The 18,673-nt window shown below is 39.4% G+C and overlaps 1 protein-coding gene across 11 annotated transcripts in view; it reads right to left on the reverse strand.

The window, feature by feature from the left end:
* The window catches only part of PALLD (palladin, cytoskeletal associated protein), a 375,682-nt gene that overhangs the window by 250,565 nt on the left and 106,444 nt on the right, over positions 1-18,673 (reverse strand). For 2 of the 11 annotated variants that reach the window (XM_081075485.1, XM_081075487.1), the window contains exon 1: positions 1,499-1,796. The exons of 5 other annotated variants lie outside the window; for them this stretch is intronic. The gene's annotated coding sequence lies outside the window, so the exon portion shown is untranslated. Of the gene's footprint in view, positions 1-1,498; positions 1,797-18,673 lie in introns of those variants that run through there. 4 more of the 11 variants (XM_081075486.1, XM_081075488.1, XM_081075476.1 and 1 more) reach the window with 3 other exon arrangements.

The raw sequence follows: 18,673 nt of genomic DNA on the forward strand, positions 1-18,673 counted from the left end.
TGTTATTTTATAGCCTGGTAATGTATCTGGCAATAACCTTTTTCATCAGACACCCAAGGATAACTTTCCATTTCAGTTGGGGGAATGATGGGAAAGCTCAAATGCATGCTCATAATGTCTTCATGTAACCTCTAAAGCAACGGTCAGAGAAAAGGCAAGACTCTTGGGTTACTGGAAATAACCTGTTTGCCATTATGTGTGCAATTATAAGATAGGACTTGCCTGAAATTGCTGGGTTCAGTAGAGATTTCCCATGGATTTATCAGCAACAGAAATAAACAAGCATTCCACTGAGCTCCACTTGGAAGGGCTATTGAAAGTCTTTTCCATCATGTGGATAGAAATTCAACTTAACCTACCGGTGTTTAAAAGTACATTCCAGTATCCTGATGATTTTCTTCATCATCAGAAAGTTGAAAACAAAGTTCAGCCCCCACTTCTCAGGTGGTCCTCCCCCTTTGCCCCTGCCAGTCTCCTTCACCAACAACCTATCTGCTGTCAAGTGAGAGGTGACTTAATCACCTGTGCCCAGCTCAGGTGTCAGGGTCTTTATGCTTGGAGTGCAGGGAGATTGGGGGAAATCTCTCTTTAAAAGGCATGCTGGTTACCTCTGGATTAGCTCATTTCAAGAATTCACCAAAATGGATCTTTATAAAAAATAGTGGCAGCGTGCTTTCCATAAAAACGAATGCAGAATGTCAATTTTTCAGTGTAGTCTTTCCATGGTAGACGAGTCATCAGGAATGCATTCTTCCCTATTGTATTCTGCCTGCCACTTGTTCCCTGAGAAACACAGCCAACTGAATTCTAACGACGGCAGGGACCCCATCCAAAGGGCTTCGAGAACAAGAGAAGGCGAATGGGACATTTGAATTTGTTAGACAAGGGACTGCAATCAAGTGAAACCCAACAAAACACAAACAAACAACTTTCAGGCCACTGAAGAGCAACAGGTGTGAAAACGCCCAGATTTGTCATGGGGGGAAAAAAAATAATCACCACAACCTGCCGTTAAAGGGTTTCCAGCTAAAGTTCATTGGGCAACTAAGCAGCAATTAGGCTGTCAGAGACTGCTTGCTTTGCGAAAGCTTCCTCCTAATTCAACCCGGAACGGAGCAGATTACAAAGGAATTAGAAAGGGTACAAACCAACCTGGTGCAAACCGCTCCAGGCAGATACACGCTTGAAAGAGAAACTTCTATCAAAATATCCTTTTTCTTTTAAATGTGAAAAAAAAAAGGGGGGGGGGAGGGAATTCAACCTCACGCTTGTCTCCCCTCCCCCACCCAACTCTAACAACAGCAAAGTCGCGCGGAGCGGGACCCACCACCCCGCCCCCTACAAGCGGTCAGAGGAAAGCCGTGGCGGCCGACGGGCTTCTGAGCCCGCCACCAGTAAACCCCCAGCACACGGGAGGACCCGCATGCCACTGCCCCGACACGCTCGCTGCACAGCATTATTGCCTGCACCGCTCCACACATGCAACGCTCTCACTTACCAGCTGCGCAGGAAACACCCTCTGCCCCTGAAGAAGTTCCTCTCGGGGGTCTTTCAGATCGCAGCTAGTCCCAGCTTGCAACTGCAGGGCTCTGAACTCCGTCTCGGTGGCAGAATGCAATACAGAAAAGGAACGGGCAGCCGAGCGGCCAAAAGCCTGGCGCCGTGCAGGATACGAGGAAGACGTCCTCGCGTCCGGGGGCTCCCGGGAAGCCTCCTGGCGGCCAGGCAGCCGCGAGCAGGCTCGGTGGAGGCGGCCCGACTGCAGCCGCGCCGAGGGCGCCGCGTCTCGCCGAGGGGCCGCGTGTGCACGGGGGTGTCCGCGAGGGGGCTGCTGGGGAGGGGGAGAGGGTGTGTCCAGGGGAGGAATGCTGCTAACTTCCAGAAATAACACTGAGAGGGGACTGAGGGCGAGCCATCTCCCCTTACTCCAAGCCCTTATAACACTTACAAAGACTTTTGCTTCGGGGGATTGCAATCACCCGTGGAGAAGGTAATAAGCGAGTTCCACCCACGCTTTCTAAACCTAGTTCAGCTGGGGTCTGAAGCGTTTCTTAAAGACCTCTGCTCATTTACTCGACCAAGACACCTTGGAGGGAAATCCAGGTGGTGACTAGTAGTGAAATTGTTTCACTTATAAAATACATCCATTTCTATCTTGAACTTCCTTATATACCCTTCCACGCAGGGATGGGGATCTTTCAGTTACACTCCCCATCTACGTTATTTCTCGTGAATTAAATTGCTTCTCTGATGCTGCCTTAACTGCAAAGCTATAAATTAATTACTACATTACACATGAAGCCCCTAGGAAAAGAAATGCCAAGAATAAATCTGTTTTTTGTTCTTTTTTATGTTGAACAAGTCTGTCATTAATCAAGTCTTTCCACCAATATCTAGGAACAGACCCAAGGTTGCAACTCATTGAGAGCTGAACATGTGCATATGTCTGCTTGTCCTACAGTCTTTCTCTGCCGCATTATGTCATCGTGACTTAGTCACTGCACAGATATTATGGAGACAATGTGAGAAATAAAAACCAAACCCATTTAATAAAGACTTACCTATTGCCAACTGTAACCCATTGGCAGATAGGGCCTAATTTTAAAGCATTTTAAAAAATTATTTCACTCTTTCCATTGTTTTCTGTCTTCAAATCACAGAATTGCTTGTCATGGGAAACAGAAACCCAGGATTGTATTTGGAAATTTAAGAAAGAGACTCATAAGGGACCCATGAAGCTATTAATTTTAGTGTAGCATATAAAATGTCAAAGGAATGACAAATTCTTGAAGTGAATTAGAAAACGTATCAGAAAGTGTGTTCCTGAAATAGAATTACGTAGGGAGATCCAAAATAGAGATAATGTAAACAAAACATCTTTTTTTTTTAAATGAAAATAAAATGATGAGAGTTTACTATGTATCTTTAGCCCATTTTTATTATCCTGAGGAAGTGACAAGTAATGAAATATTGAAGTTATTTTTCTCCATTATTAAATTCCCCCCTTCCTTTGAGAATCAATGTAAAGTTAGTAAGGATGAGTTTGTTTTTCAAACTGAAAATATTCTGGGTTTGGCAGGTTCAGTCTCTTCTTGTATGTCATTAGGTCCTTTTATTTTGTAACTCTACACTTCATTTGTAGAGTTTTACTAGAGTCACTGAATAACTGAGTTAAGTGCTTTTGTTCATCTGAAAGGCATCACTGTAAAGCAAGGTGGCCTTGTCAGGTGGGTCTCACTAAGATTCATTTCAGATTCTAACTACCTTTCTCATCTCCAGGAAGGGGTGTTAGAACAATCTTTCCTCTGTGAATTAGAGAAGCGTTTTATAGATTAAAATGCCCAGGCAAAAGCAGGACAAAACATTGGGGTTAGGGGTTCAGTATGTGGTCAGCACCAGCACAGAAACCCGAGTAGCCCCTTCAGCTGCCTTTGCTAAAGCTGTGAACATTTTTCCAGTGTGCAATGTGCTGGAGACATCCAACATATTAAATGTCTTTGTCAAAGATGACACCCCCTTCAGTGGTCCTGTTTGCTTGTGCAGATGAGACTGAAGGGGTGGATAAAGTTTGTGCAGTCCCTGCACACCATCTACACAAGGAGCCTCTCTTTTGGGTGGCAGCTATTAGTGGTGTGAAATGTTTCTGGTAACTCTGCCTTTTGTTTCTGTGCCCTGCCCATTTGCTTGCACTCCAAATGAGAACTGTGCCAATGCTGACGGTTCTATAGAGCTTCCTGGGTCAGGAGAGGGAATGGTGACAGTGTTCTCAAAGTGTGTGATCTGTGGAGCAGGAGTTTCAGAGGGGGATGGGGGGAACTTATGGAAAATGCAGATTCCCTGAGTGCTACTCAGAACTACTGAATTAGGGTCTGTCTGAGGACCAGCACATCAGCATGTATGTGTGTGTGTGTGTGTGTGTAACTGAATGTTTTGAATAAGTGACACATTGATCTAATTTAAATAAAGGTATATACACTGCAGTCTCCTTCCCACCACTGTTTCCCATAGGTCTAGTCCATACATCTCATAGGTAAATTGCTGATATTCGTGTTTTCTGTAGACTTCCAGGTTTCTTTATGCATGTATCTGCAAATATAAATCCTTACTCTTCCTTCTTTTTTTCTCAAAAATACTATGTGCAGAACTATATACATTTCCTTAGATAAATGCACCACAATTTATTATATCAGGCCCTGATGATAGACGTTTGAGTTCTTTCCAATATTTTGCTGTTAAACAATATTACAAACTACCACAATATAACATTTTACACTTGTGCAAGTATATCTATGGTATTAATTTCACAGTGGGATTCCTGGATTCTGCATTTCTAACTTTGCTAGATATAGCCAAACTGCCCTTCAAAGGGCTACGCCAGTTGATTCTCCCACAAACAATGTTGACTAGTGCTTACTTCCCTGCGGCCTTGCCAACAGAATGTGTAATCAAACTTCTGGGCGTTTGCCAATCTGATAGGTGGAAATTGATGTCTCAGAATAGTTTGACTCGCATTTCTCTGATTTTGAGTGAGATTGAGCAATGTCTTCATATGTTTAAGAGCCAATTCTATTTCCTTTGTTGTGCCCTCTGTTTATATACTTTCCCCATATTCTATTAAGTTCTGGGTCTATTTCTTTCTAGATTTCTTGAAACTCCATATGTATTAAGAAAATTATCCCATTGTGTTATGAGTTACAGATTGCTTTCTCATTTTGTTGTTTGGCTTTTGACTCGGCTTATGGTATTTTGTGGACATGCAAAAGTTTCTAATTTTTATGTAGTCACAGAAAGTATGTACAAAGGCCTTTCCTCTACCACATACTCTAGTGATTTTATGTTTTTACATTTGAACATTTGGTCCATTAGTATTTTATCCTGTTAAGTTTATTAGGTATGGATCACGCTTTATTTTGTTCCAATTAATGATCTTGCTGTTCCACTACCACTTAAAAAAAAATAACTTCAAAAATTTAAAACTTTTTTTAAAAGCACATAACATAAACTTTACCATCAAGATTTATCCATGTAGTGGCACCTGACAGGATTTCCTTCCTTTTAAAGGCTGAATAATATTCCATTGTATGGATAGACCACATTTTGTTTATCCATTCATCTATGGATGGACATTTAAATTCCTGTAACCTCTTGGTTATTGTGAATAATGCTACTATGAACATAGGTGAGCAAATATCTATTTGAGATCCTACTTTCAAGTCTTTTGGATACAAACCCAGAATTGGGATTGATGCATTATATGATGTCTATTTTTTTATTTTTTGAGGAACCTCTATACAGTTTTCAATAGCAGCTGCACCATTTTACATTCCTACCAACAGTGCACATGGTTTTCGATTTCTCTACATCCTTGCGAATGCTGTTATTTTCTGTTCTCTTTCTCTCTCTCTCTCTCTCTCTCTCTCTCTCTCTCTCTCTCTCTGTGCTTTGATAGTGACTAGTCTAATGGGTGTGAGGTGATATCCCATTGTGGTTTTGATTTGAATTTCTCTAATCATTAATGATGTTGAACATCTTTTCATATGCTTGTTGTCCATTTGAATATCATCTTTGGAGAAATGTCTATTCAAGTCCTTTGCTCAATTTTTAATCAGGTTATTTTTTGTTGTCGTTGAATTGTAAGAATTATTTATATATTATGATATTAATCCCTTATCAGATATATAATTTACAGATATTTTCTCCTATTCCTTAGGCTGGCTTTTCACTCTGTAGATTGTGTCCTTTGATGCACAGAAGTTTTTCAAGTTGGCTGTAGTCCTACTTGCCCATTTGAGCCTCTGTTGCCTGCACTTTGTCCTACTACCACTTTACAATAGTAATCTTTTACTTACTGCCCTGAGGTGCCATTTTTAACATGTATTAAATTCCTGTATAGAGTTGGGTCTATTGTGGACATTTTATTCTGTTTCCTTGGTTGATCTCTTAGCTCCAAGTGCCACTTCCAAACTGAATTATTGAGGCTTTTAATTTTAATATATCCTGGGCCTTATTCTCTCATTGCTCTTCTTTCTCAGAGTTTCCTGTTTTTCCTTATGAACTTCAAAGTGAACAAATAACAATAGAAACCCTTATTGTTATTTTTTAAGTTAGAATTAAAGTTAGATAATTGGAGAAAATCAATATATTTACATTGTCAAGTTTTCCTAGCCAAGAAAAAGGTACATCTTTTAATTTGTTCAAATCTTATTTTTTTGGCCTTCAGGAATGTTTTACAGTTTTCTTCATATGTGCCTCGGACATTTATTGTTACATTTCTTTCTAGCTATTTTATCTTTTTATTACTACTGTAAATGGAGTCTTTTCTCTCATTACATCTTCCAACTGGATATAATCATCTAATTATAGGGTGTTCATTTTGTACCTTCTATCTTACTAAATTATCTTATTGTTTATAGGTATTTCTCAGTTCTCTTATATTCCTAACCATGTAATAATATCGTGTGAAAAGAAAGATTAACTTTCTGCTTTCTAATTTTTATATTTTTAATTTCTTTTCTAATTTCATTGTTTATTAGGTCAAGTACTACGTTAAATAGCAGTAACGATAGTGGTCATTGTCTTATGTTTGATTTTCATGGGAATGCCTCCAGTGTTTCCCCAATAGGCATGATGTGGACTTTGGACTGGGAAAGATGTATTTTATTATGCTAAGGAAATGTTAATTTATCATTATTTTATTGAAGGCTTTACTTCAAGTATGACTATTATCTTTAGTCCAAATGCTTCTTTTTAATATCTTTAGAAATGATCATACAATTTTCTCCTTAGATCTATGAATTTGATGGAACATACTAAATTCCTTAGCAATGAACTATCCTTGCATTCCTGAAATAAATTCCACTTAATCACAGTATTTTTTTCAATATGCTGGTAGATGTTATTTGTTAATATTTTATACAGAATTTTTGCACTTATATTCATAATTGAGATTTTGTAACAATTTTTTTGTTTTATTGTATTGCGATCAACGAATGTTGTCTGTAATGTTTCTATCTTTTGGAATCGATTGACAGTCTGTGGCTCAATTGATGGCCAATTTTCATGTATGTTTCTTGGTCACTTGAAAAAATGGGGGTGTCTATATTTTCAGAGTACAGAATTGAATAACATATATCTTATTATTATGTATTTATGTCTTCCTTATACTCCAAGTATTTTATCTTGATTTATCATAGATTGTGAGAGTTTTCATTTCTGTATATTTTTCCTTGCATCTTCTGTAATTTCTGCTTTATAAGGTGGCTGTATGTTATCTGGTGACTATATATTCACAATTGTTACACTTTCATTTTAAATTTTATCACTTAACATTATAAAGTACCCTTTTAAAAAATTATTGGTTGGCTTGAATTCCTCCTTATCTGATACTAAATTCATAACCTTATTTTATTTTTAATTCCCTTTGCCTAATTAAGTCTCCCTTATCTGATATTAAATTCATAACTTTATTTTTAATTTCCCTATTAATTTAAAAGAAATTAAATTCCCTTTAATTTCTTTTCTTACTCTTTCCCAGTCATACTTTCTGAATCACTTTTATCTACATGTGTCTCTCTGTCCAGGGTTTTATTCTGTGATGTAATCCACTGCCTCCAATCTTGCTCACTGGGCTCCTGCACCAGGTGTTACAAAATAATGGATGCAGGTTTCTGATATTGCCCTTCAAGTGAGTTCTTCATTTTGGGAGAGAGAATTTTTTTCCTTGTGCTCTGTGAGATCCCAACATCTAGTTTGCTTACATGCTATTTCATGAACAAAATGTTTGCATCTGTCATTTAGGCTTACATTTACAGTATTTTTCTGGAGTTCCTGTTATTTTTGTTTTTATAATCAAGTACATTTAAACAACTACTTCCAGACTCCACTTTAGAATGATTATTTTGGTAGTGATACAAAGGATACCTTACTGAGGCAGCCTGACACATGATCTCTTTTGATACTCCCAATAATACTGAGTTTGGCAGAGCAGTATCCCCGTTCAACAGATGGGAAAGACTGAGGTAAGGTTTTATGTCCTCATCATTTCTTACACAAATGGACGGACGATGCAGCTTTCAGGTACAGTACAGAAAGGCCTTGATGCTGAGACAGATGTTTTCTAGAGCCCAGAAGACAGAGTTTCAAATGAATTCTAAGTAAAGTGATAGTAGGTTTAACTCTCTTCTGAAAATGCTAACTTTGTTGAAACACTGGAGAGCTTACTTAGGAAGGTCATGGAATATGCTTTTCTGGGGACATGTTTAAAGTAAAAGAGATCCTCATCTCTTTCAGACAGCTTGAGTGTGGTCGTGCCCCAAGGTGTGAGTGACCAGATAAGCCTCCAGTGTCATTTTCCTGCGGAATGCTCAAAAAGAGCATCTCAGGAATCCGGATGATCAAACGCAGGCCCCAGGAGTGTGACCTGTCAGGAGATGGTTATCAATGACATTCAGATTTAAAAGCACAAAGTGGTTATGTAACAAGATGCTACCTCATGGAGAAATTTAAGTAAAGACCCAATTACAGCATAATAATGCTACTTCTCTTTTGGGGTTAGGGAGTGGGAGATTCCAATCAACTTCAAATTGCCTTATGGTAAAGAAAACATAAGAATTTCCACATTTCTTTTTCTGGGCTGAGAAAAAGAAGGCAAAAGGGGGGAATACATGGAAATCCTTCCCATCAAGACACCTCAAGACTATGTTTTGTTCTAACCAGAAAGTCCCGAGTTGTCCCAACATTCAACATCTGAATCCTGCCAATGCACAAGACATTGTTTGAGCAAGATGGAATTGTGAACATTCTTAGAGGTTTCGTAAAAATCCCAGAATGATGGACAAATGCTTATGTTGTGGTCATGCAAAGAAAAGCCCCCTCATGATTTGGGACTGAGTTTGTTCATTTTATATTTATAGTATCTATACCAAAGGAATGTCAAATGTGGCCTGGGGAGAGGATGGAAAAGTAGGGAGAAAGTAAGAAATGAAGACCAGATTTTGTCTTTTGTGAAGGGGTGTGTGTGTGTGTGTGTGTGTGTGTGTGTGTATGTGTGTGTGTGTTAACCTAGAGCCTATGGAGTATGGAAAGAGGGAGTGTTCGATAATTTTGTTTGTTTTTAAAGCAGAACTTTCTTCAGGTCTCTAGTGTGGGAGAATGACTGGAAGAATTTTTTACTTTCCTTGTTAGCAGCACCATCTGTTTACAATGAAAGCTTGGCTTCCACTTTTTGGCCCAAATAAAAGCCCTAGGGTGCCCATATAAGTCAAATGGATGAAGCATGTGTTCACAGACCTGAAGAATCGCTCCCTCTTTTGCCTGCACAGGGCTTTCATGGTAGATTTACACAGCATGTTATTCCTACATAAATTCAGAATGATAAGCTTCTGAGAAGCAAAGGTGGGTCACAAGTCACTGGAATTCACAGCCCAGGCAGCTCATCTGCCACCTAACGAAATGATGACCCCATGGGGTCACACTTGCCAAGAGAAAAGTTAGCCAGGGGCAAGAGAGTCATACCTTTTACCACTTGTCATGGGATCCTTACACATTTGGGAGAAGGATTTACACACCCAACAAGGAAATATGGAAATATAGTCTTCTAGTAATTGTTGAAAATGAATCCGAGTTCCAGATAAAAAGGCTGTTTCCATAAACAGAAAAGCATAAAGTGAGCAAATAAGAGAAATATTTCTAGTACCCAAATTTCAAGCCTGGGGTGGAAGATAGAATGCTAAGGAGCTGGAAACAGGAGCCAGGCATCCAGCCTTTCTCATTCCGGTTGGTGTTTTGTCATGGCTCCCAGGTGGGATTCCACAGCTCTCTACCTAGAGGCTGGTGATTTTCTCCCTTTCCCCAGAAATCAACTTCAGAGAAGGATTTATAAAGCAATGACAATAGTGAATGAGTGGTAAGTCTTGAAACTATTCAGTAGTCAAGAGAGAAGTTTCACATAACAATGTTATTTGCATGCCATTAGATCAATCAAGTATTTATTTATTGTTTATTGAACCCAACCTTTACTGCATTATGTGATGGAAGGCCCAGGCTGAAACTTTCAGAGGTTTATCAAGGACTGGGGAAGAGAAAAAGACAAAACAAAACAAAAGCATATGCATTTGAAACAGCTGCAGAATAATTAAGTAGGTATCTGCTAGCCTGCAGTGTGATTCTCAAGTTCTGTGTGTCAGAATCAAATGGTTCTTGATAAAATGCAGATTCCCAGGTCCTACCACTTGGAGTGAGAGGGTCAGAGGAGGGATCAGGGATTTGTGTTTTAAAGCAGTACCCTCAGTGGCTTGATGGAAATGAACCTCAAAACCTACTTTGAGTAGTGCTAGTCTAGAATAGCATATTTATTAAAAAAGAGGAGTGAGGGAAATAACATTTGTTGAGTTCTGTCTACTTGTACTTTTGTACACTCCATGTTACTCAATTCTGACAAAAATTCTGCATCCACAATTTATTCAGAGTCTGAATCTGAAGTCTAGACACCTGTCTTGACAAGCGTGCTGCTTTCTCAGTTGGGAGAAAGTCAGGGTGTGCAGGGTAGTTTGCACAGCCTGGGTGTGGTATGTGCTTGTGCCAGGCTGTATTCCTGCTTCCACATGGCCCCCAGACTTACCTAGAAAATGCAAATCTGACCATGGCCTAACATTATACTCTCTGTATTACTGTGACTTACTTTTCTTCATCAAGCAATATAATTTAGACATCTTTTGGTTGGGTTCCCTGGTTTTTTGCCCACTGGAGGATAATTTTTTTGGAACTACCATTAATGCAAAAAAGAAATTAAGTATCATTAATCAAGCCTGTTGACTACATTGCTAACTTGGAGCTAGGGTGGTTTGAGGCTTGGATTCAGTTAAATTTGCTCCATTCCATGGCAGCAGGTTGTGTGTTTCATCCACTAGTCTTGAACATTTATGTTATGAATCACGAAAATGTGTGGATGGATTTGCACAAACTCATCGCGATCACTGAAAAAGCTTAAAGTGCACATTCTACGATCGTTGGTCAGGAGAACTATATTTTTCATTATGAATCAACATGTTTTTGTTTAAGACTAAATTTGGTTACAGTTATAGCTGATGTTTTTGAATGCTTACAGAAGACGAGGCCTGGGTTGAACCCAGCTGCCTAGATTTTGTTCTTTTAAGGAATCCATCAGCAATAAGATTCAGAAGTGTCAGTTCAATCCTAATCAGACTTCTCAAATATGGTGTATGTAAGATAACCCTGAAGCTTGTTATAAATTATAAACACAGATTCCTCAGTCATTCTCATTCTCACTGGTAATGCTCCATAGATCTGAGGTCTGAGGTGGTTTTATTGAAAGATTCCCCATCACAGTGTGAGAAATAGCAGATGCCCAAACTTTTCCAACTCTATTGTTGCCAGCCCAGTCTAGACCACCGTTCTTTCCAGCCCAGACAACTGAAGAGCCTTCTGGCAGGTTATGCCCACAACAGCAGGTGTCATCATCTTAACATTCAGATGGAGTTAGGTCATTCCCTTGTTTAAAACAACTAAGTGGCTGCCCATTGAGATTAGATTAAAAACAAAAGTCATCTAAATGCTCCACAGGACATGCCTGATGTGGCTGCTGCTTATTTCTCCATCTCCTCCATCTTTCTTCTACATACCATTCTGCTCTTTTCCTCTCAGTTCATGGTCCATATCGACTCCTTTCACACCTAGGGCCTTTGCAGCAGTTTCTACCCATTCTTCAAGTCTTAGCTCTTACATCATCTATTGCCTCAGAAAGTCTTCTTCCCTCATTAGACTCTGCTTTCCCACCACCTATCAAAGATATTTTGTGTCTTTGTATTACATGACTCTCTTGTAGAAGGGTGGGCTCCATGAGTCTGTTCATAGCTGTAGGTCAACACCCAATGTAGACCTGGCACATAGCGGCTGCTCAGAAAGAAAGGAGCACTCAGGGCCTGGTCATGGTTGGGCATTCACCTCATTAAAAACTGTATATAGTGTACGAAGTACAGATAAGTTATGTTGTATTAAGAGCGTGATGAAAATTATTGTCACCTCCAGAAACCTAAAATAGAATCTAAGACAGCATGTTCATGTGAAAGAAATATGTACAAGGATTTATAAAGACCTAAAAGATGATACAACTGAGGAATTAAGCAGGAGTGAAGCTTGTGAATAAACACAGACATATTTCATAGTACCCATTGTCTACCTTGGAGGAAAGAACTCATTCTCATGGCTGGGCAGAAGTGACAGGTAGCATTTTTGATACAATCTAAGAGCTTCGAACCATGAAGAAATTAGTACAGCTCCCTCCCCCTACTCCTGGCCAACCATGTATATCCACCATATTTAGAAGAGATTTCTGCTCATAATATGTGAATACAGCTGGCCTTTCAAAAATTCTTTTTGTGCAATAAAAGGGGTAAAATAGTGATTAAAATGGGTGTGTAACTGAAAGATTTTTGAGATGCTTTGACATATTATTCTTGCAGATTACCTGTATCATTATGGCTTGTACAGTTTTTGTAACAATCATAATAGTTATCCTTTACTGAGAGAAATTATTATGAATGTGCAATATTTTATATATATATATCATTTAATTCTCATTATAACCTTGTAAGGCTGGTTTTATAAATACCCTCATTTTATAGTGCAGGACACTAATGTTTGAAGGAGTTGGGTAATTTGCAGAAAAGCCCATGAAAAAGAAGTGAGAGGCCAGTATTCGGCCCCAGGGAGTCTGAGTCTTCCTGTAGTCTTTGCTCTTAATCACCTCATTATATTCTTTCTTGAACTCTGATAGGTTGTACAAGGTTGCAGAGACCCTCACACCTCAGTCAGCTCTGATTCCTGCTCTGGTGACTCAGGAGCTGCTGAAGCTCTGAATCCAAAAGTGAGGGAACCCATCTCCAAATGCCCACAGTGGGACTGCTTGCTCATAAGAAATCAGCTTATCTACTGATAGGTAATAAACAGGTCCTAGGATGACGTAAGGGAAAGCAGACTACTTTTCTTGGTGTCTATGTCATTTAGCATCCTGTTCAGCTGCGTATAACATCTACTCAACTCCCAACTGAAAACAAAAGACAAAAATGAGTGAATTGCAAATTAAACAGACAGACATCTATTTCTCTGTCATGTAAAAGAGATTCAAAATAGGAAGTTTGGTTCCGTTATGGCATCATCGTGACCTCATTTCTAAGGTCTGCTTGAGTGTCAGCCAGGAGGAAGGAAGAAGCAGGTAAGAAAAAGGGCATGTATCAGCTGTCTTTTACGGTACCCACAGCACTTCTGCTTGCATCTCCATGGTGGTCTGGACTTAGTAGTCAAAGGGCCACACCTAATGTTAGGGAACCAGGCACCTGGCTAAACTCAGAACTGGCTTTGGGCTAAGCAATCAGCAATCCTGCTACAGTCTCCATTGTGGAATCTCTTAGGAGTCCCACGGCAGTTATTACCAAGACTTTAGGGTCTTATGAATCACCTGGGAAGCTTGCTAAAAATTCAGATTCTTGGAGCCACTAGTAAAGATTCTGGTTTAGTAGATTTGAGGTGGAGCCCAGTAATCTTCCTTTTGTTCAAGCAGCCTACCTCTTCACTCCGGTGATTTTGATGCAAATGATTAGGGACTTGCTAACCTTTTGAGAAATACTATATGAGGTTCCAGTTAGAAACCACGAATAAAGAAAAGCTGGTGTGATGAAATCTGTAAAATTACATCTGTTATCTAACCTGCTTGTCTAGCAGCTTGTGGTGGAGTTTTCCGTCTGAAAGAAAAGCAAGTAAATGATCTTTTGTATAAAAGAGGATGTAATCAGCAAAATAATCTTTTAATTCTGTCAACCTCCCTATGCTGAATTAATTTGGACTATTTTTCAAGTTTGGGATTCATTCTTTAAAAATTATCTAATGTAGATTTTGATTTTGTTTTGATCTTTAAGGCCTGAAATGAGAAAAGCCTTGACCATCCAAAAGATGCATGCCGTCATTAGAATCCCTTCTCCATATGGTTTACAATAAAACAAGTTAGAAGACAGGGTGGAGGCGTATACAGAATGAAGGCATGATTTTTATGGTTACAGATATATTGGTCACAGAATTAAGGTTGACTCCTTAATACAACCCAGTTTAAACTTATAGCCAAAAGGAGGCAGAAAAAAAAAATTCTGTAGCAGTCATCAAAACCCAAGGACTGTTGGAAAGAGAGAGAGAGAGAGAGACAGAGAGAGAGACAGAGAGAGAGACAGAGAGAGAGAGAGAGACAGAGAGACAGAGAGAGACAGAAAGATATGGTAATGCTATCATTCCTTCTTTAATAATCGCATCATAAATAACCTTTCTCAGCTGGCAACAAACTCTTTTCATCCATAACTTGAAGGCAGAGACCTCATAAATTGACTGGGCTATCCTTCCCCTGTTTGACCACAAGGCAGTTATTATTTAAAACTGAAGGCTCCTGTTGATATGTTTTTCAGAGCGAGTCACCGGTGGGATTCAGAACAACTGACATTCATTGCTTTGGTGACTGACACCTCAAAGACAATGCGAGAAGAATCACAAGCACCCCCTTTAGCTGGGGTGCAGCTACTTGGTCTTTTAGATGTCATCTCAGACATCACTGCGTTTCGCCCTGAGGATCACTGCTATTGCTACATGTCCAATCTACCATTGGTGGAGCTGCTTTTGATTATCTAAAGAGAATGAATATCAAAAACAAAACCTAATCCAAGAAGGAATGTAAATCCTATCTCTTCGTGCCCTGTTGAAATGTCATGTCAGTACTTAAGAATTCCTTTTGCCACTCAATGCACTCAGACCAGATACTAACACTCAGACCCCAAGTTCTGTTATTTTCCTTGTGAAACGGTAAGGAGAATGTCTTCATGATTACCCAAAGTATGTGTGGATAGACGGTAATGAAGATAAATGATTTTTTCCTTGTCTGATACCTGAGCCCTTTGTGGTACAGGCCACAATGGAGCTCTGAACAATAAAAAAAAAATCACATATTTATTTTCATGATGTTTGGACAGAAAGTGTGTGAAACTGAAGCATGAATATGATTTCTATTCTTAATGTTTTTTATACGAATTTTTAAAAGGGATATTTTATAATCTTTTTTAACTTACCATCTTCTCTAGGAATTAGGACAATAGTACTCAAAAGACGCAAGAAATAAGAGCCAAACTTGATAGAGAGCAGTTTATTTCATTCTCTTAGCCTATCCCTTTAATCATGTAACACTAATCAATCAACCTCTTTATATCCATGTACTAATGATTACTGGCTCCAGCTACCCCTCACATTTGAAGACTTGCTGCCATCATGTTTTAAATACATCTAGCCTTTTGACAATATCACTGCTGCTGCTTTTGAGGCCTGTGCTCAGCTTTGGACAACACAAATAGCTCATTGAAATGGCACTGTCCCACACGGCTCTGATTTACCCTGTAGGACTGTGGAGAAACACAGGCTTTTTAAAAGAAGAAAGACCTTTGCTATTAGGATTGATTTCATTTCATTGTATTTTGGGCTCCTTTTTCAGCATTAAGTTCTTTTCTTATGATCTTAACAAATAATAATAGTAATAATAATAATAGTGAAAAATATACCCAAGTTAGTTGACAGGACAGGGACCCAAGCACATCTGGAATTGTAGGTGAGCACTGAAAATTCACTATACAAAAGCAAAAGCAAAGGAAATCATTTAACAAACACTTGTAAAAGCATGCACGGTACTTGTAAAGGGGATTTCACCAGAGTTCCGTTTGTTTATTGCTGCTTTATGGTTTTCCAAATTAGAGAAAGCTATTTCAAACATGTATGATACACATATGAGCAATTTCCAGAGAAGAAAAAATCTTTGGCAAAAGCCATCTAGCAGCCAGCCAGAGGAGTTGCTCCCTCCTTCTCTGGGTCTGGGGGCTGTTGTTTTGGACTTCAGGCTTCTTTCTAGTGCAGCTGTCACTGTCATGGGTCTCCCATTAATTTTTTGCGATTATTCCTTTTTAAATATGAGTAACATAGTGTACAGTGTCTTTTTTAATAATATTAAAGTCCAGCACTTTTGCTTATATGATAGGAAAAAAAAACAACAACAAGAGGCAGAAACCAAACCAAGAGGTAAAGAGACTCTTCAGTCTCTTCATGAGACTGGAGGTTCTCTGCTCAAGTAAAGGCGCCATCCACAGAGACAGATTTACATCTGATGGACATTACTTATGACATTACTTAAGCAGAGAAAGAACAGCCGAAACCAAATTCTCCAGCCTTTAAATAAATCCCCCGCTACAAACCAGAAGAACAACACTCTTAGGGCTTCAGGGCAACTGGATCAGAGCTGTACGTACGACTCAAGTTTATTTTCTCAACGTTGGCATGGCATTTTGGGATCCATGCATTATTTATGTGGCACCACTACCATGTTTTTAAATAATCTTTGGACATATGCCCATGAATTAGTTTAATCTAATTTTCCCACTTTTATCCATAATGAGTTCTAGTCTTTATAGCCAGCATGACTTGGGGCACACTCTGTATCTCCTGGAAGACTTGGGGTAATCCCAGCGGCTCATTCCTCCTAATTCCTTTCTATCTGAATGTGTAGTACTGAGCTCACTTCACACATCAGCCAAAGGAGGTAGGATTCTTCTCTCTACCACTTTCCTCTCAAATACAAACATGTATGTTTCACAACCAGATCCTTGCAGCCAAACCTAAAACCTGCATTGATTTCTGGCAATGTTATCCGGAGTACAGGATGTAGTACAATTAACTGTAGAGAGTGTTGACACACATCCAAAAGATGAGCAAAAGATGACGTGGATAGGTAAAGATTAGAGCTGGGGAGCAGGATACAGAGCTGGGGGAGTTCTGAAAAGCATTACAGTCTATGCTCTTTGATGCAGCCCTGCCATCAAAACCATATGGTGCCTCAGTCCAGACATTTCCTTAGTGATACTACATACCCTCAGTGTCTTTATTCATATTGGGCATGGAACTAGGGCGTCCATCTCATGTGGGTTTGTCCCGCACTTGCCTGTTTTCAGCACTGACCACCCTGTTAGCCAAGAAATCCCTCTGTCCTAATGAAACCCAGGATGATTGGTCACCTTACAAGGACAGACATAGGCATTTGAAAGGTGTAAGCACATGTAATGCATTTCACAGAGTGATGTTAGAAATTAGTCTTTCTGTCATACCATCTCCCAGAATATTTTCATTATTTTCTACTTGTTAGCAAAGGAAGCTGGCGAAGAAAAGACATTTAAGAAGCAGGACTTTCAGCCATTACATGAGCAAGATGAATTTCTTTATGACATAAGCCTGGCAGTTCTGAATACTATATGGGGATAGTGTAAAGAGCTTTTTGAGTTCCATGGTTTCAGAGACACCCATCCTAAAGTATAAGCATTCATTTTTCTTCTACACCCCCTTCTTCGAAGGGAAACTCTGTGCTGTGCTATTTGGCTCTGGAGCCCTTACGAGAAGACTTACAGAAAGTTCAGCTCTATGAAGCATTGTGTGAATCACTCCACTCTATCCCTTAAGAGCCTCTAATAAAACAGGAAAATACTTTTTTCATTAAGATATTTTTGGTGACACATCTCTGTTTCTTTTGGATGGGCCACCATGTTGAGACAAACTTTGAAGGAGGTGCTAGGCAATCTGGTTTAATTCACCTTACATTTGGGGGCAAATGCCTTGGATATTGGACCCAAAGAACAATGCACAGCTGCACCTTGAATAAAATCATGACACGAGAATGCAGCCAAGAAATACTTTCCCCATTGTTCAGCTGTTGAAAATATGGAGCAAAGGAGTGGGGGTCAACGTGACACAGGCTATAATGGTTCTTGGAGTGTCATCCTGAAATCAGATAAAATTATGAAGATTTCTCTGGGATCCGAGTTATCACTGTGGGAGAAATTGTGTACTGAGGCTGGATGGATCATGGGAACCGCCACATGTAGATGGTGGCATATGAGTTCCCTTAATAGAGGAAGTTGAAGAGAAGATCTTAGACATTATAGGCTGAGCATTTTTTTAAAGCCAGATTTCAAAAACACTGCTATGGACTGAATGTTTGTGTCTCTCCAAAATTCATATTTTAAACCCCTAATCCTCCATGTGATGGTATCTGGAGATGGGGCCTTTGGGAAGGTTTCACCTTCATGATGGAATTAGTGCCCTAATAAGAAAAGACAGGAGAGAGCTCGCCTTCTCTCTCTCTATGCTCTTTGCACCATGTGAGGACACAGCAAAAAGGCAGCTGTTTGTAAACCAAGAAGGGGAGTCTCACCAGGAATTCACCATGCTGGAACTCTGATCTTGTACATCTGGCCTTTAAAAGTCCGAGAAATAAATGTCTGATGTTTAAGCCACACAGTTGATGGTTATGTGTTATAGCAGCTTGCACCGACTAAGACAGACACCTTATTTAAAAAAAAAAAAGAGTTATTTTAGGAAGTGGAGAAGAAGCCAGTGATAGACATATTTGGACTAGTATATCTGATTTCATTAACGGGGACCTCATCCTGGGAGCTCTTTTGGTAGAACAAAGAATCAAGCAGCCTTTGCAACCGCTAGTGAAGGTTACGTACTACCAGAAACTAGAAAAATCTGTGAAGAGTGTTAGATCAGATTCCAGGTAATTGTGCATTAAAGTGGTGCTGGAAAGACA

This window comes from Rhinolophus hipposideros (assembly GCF_964194185.1).
Source record: "Rhinolophus hipposideros genome assembly, chromosome: 16".
Lineage (NCBI taxonomy): Eukaryota > Metazoa > Chordata > Mammalia > Chiroptera > Rhinolophidae > Rhinolophus > Rhinolophus hipposideros.